Source organism: Aplysia californica, unplaced genomic scaffold (assembly GCF_000002075.1).
Source record: "Aplysia californica isolate F4 #8 unplaced genomic scaffold, AplCal3.0 scaffold00128, whole genome shotgun sequence".
NCBI classification, from domain to species: domain Eukaryota; kingdom Metazoa; phylum Mollusca; class Gastropoda; order Aplysiida; family Aplysiidae; genus Aplysia; species Aplysia californica.
The window spans coordinates 953,387-955,085 of record NW_004797398.1 but is presented as its reverse complement, the minus strand read 5'-3'; the positions used below and the strand labels follow the sequence as shown (position 1 = coordinate 955,085).

Sequence of the window (1,699 nt, the reverse complement as noted above, 5' to 3'; positions counted from 1 at the left end):
CTCCTCCTCCTCCTCCTCCTCCTCCTCTGCCTCCTCCTCCTGCTGCTGCTGCTGCCCCCACCCCTCACCTCCTTTTCCCCCTCCTCTGGGCTCCTGACTCTTTCTGCAGCCTTTCTACTGCTTCTCCTTGGCTCCTCCTTACTGCTTTCTTTCAGCCACACCCCTGATCTTCTGGTAGGAAAGATCTACATCTAACCTTCTCGGACAAGGGCGAAAAATCTCGGAGGGCCCGTGTGCAAGTTGCGCACGTTAAAGATCCCCTGGTGGTCTAAAATCGATAAGAGTAGGCTTTGGCCGCCACCCGAGCAAAATTCAAAATTTCCTACCAACTAAAAGTATTAGGTGTGTCCCGCGCACTCATATGACCTTATGCAGTTACGAGCGCCGTAAAACCCTCTACTATTTTTTAAAAAAGCCACACCCCTGATCATTTGGTAGGAAAGATCTACACCTAGCCTTCTCGGACAAGGGCGAAAAAACTCGAAGGGCCCTTGTGCAAGTTGCGCTCGTTAAAGATCCCTGGGTGGTCTAAAATCGATAAGAGTAGGCTTAGGCCGCCACCCGGGCAAAATTCAAAATTCCTTACCAACTGAAAATGTTAGGTGTGTCCCACATATGGCCTTACGCAGTTGCGAGCGCCGTAAAGCACTTACTCTATCTACCTATCTCACATACGCACACACAAACACACATGCACGCACGCTCACACACAGACGAACACACACACGTGCGCGCGCGCTCACACACACACATAAATAATTATATACTCGCGTGCACACTTGTGCGCTCGCACGCACGCACGCACGCACGCACGCACGCACGCATGGTGTTGTGTGTGACCTAAGTGTTGTGTTCACGCAATGATAACAGGGCTGCCTAAGGGTAGAACCCTATACGTTCTTAAACTGACCGTCTAGGTAGAACCATATTAACGCCCGACACCGACAGTCAGGCCAGACCCGCCGTTTTTCGTCGGGTGCGGCCCACCATATTAACACCGGAGTTTGGCAGTCAGACACCGCCGTTTTGCAAATATGGCGTGTGGTAGAAGAAGAAAATTGTTGTTTTTGTTTCTCTTAAGACGCCGACAAAAAAATGAAAACCAAGACAAGAAGATTTTCCGTGCATCCCATCCAAAGAAAGCGTGATGCACTAGGTGAATTTCATCATTTGTTTCTGCAGTTGATGGAAGATAGTGAAAAAGTCCAACAATACTATCGCATGAAACATAGCAGTTTCAATGAACTGCTAGAGATATGCAGAGCTGACCAAGAACTGCTAGAATTCTGTGTAGCGTTATTGAGGCGCGAAAGGGGACACAACTATGCAGAGATAACATCATTAACAGTACCTCCCATCTCGCCCGACGGACCGTCTTCGTTAGAACACGTTTTATGGGAGACGGTCTGACCGGGGACGACGCAGGACGTCGGGCGTCAGTATGGTAGCCGAAATCGTTTTTGGTTACCTTCCATTACTAAAGAGTTGGTGCGCATTCTTTTGTGCCCGAAGACGGTCTGGTCTGACCCTCCGTGTCGGGCGTTTATATGGTTGCCGCCTAAACCTAACGATGTTTCCTGGTGTTGTCGCCGATTTTGGACCTGTTCCACCACCACCCCCAGTGGGTCGGGGGGATATAAATAGACCCACTGCTTCGTCTGCAGAAGGTGCAACCCCTTCAAAGGCGAGGTGTCGCACT

The 1,699-nt window shown here is 50.1% G+C and overlaps 1 protein-coding gene across 4 annotated transcripts in view; it reads left to right on the top strand.

The window, feature by feature from the left end:
* Nucleotides 1–1,699, top strand: part of LOC101845617 (purine nucleoside phosphorylase) — a 104,757-nt gene that overhangs the window by 77,210 nt on the left and 25,848 nt on the right. The gene's annotated exons all lie outside the window — the stretch shown is intronic.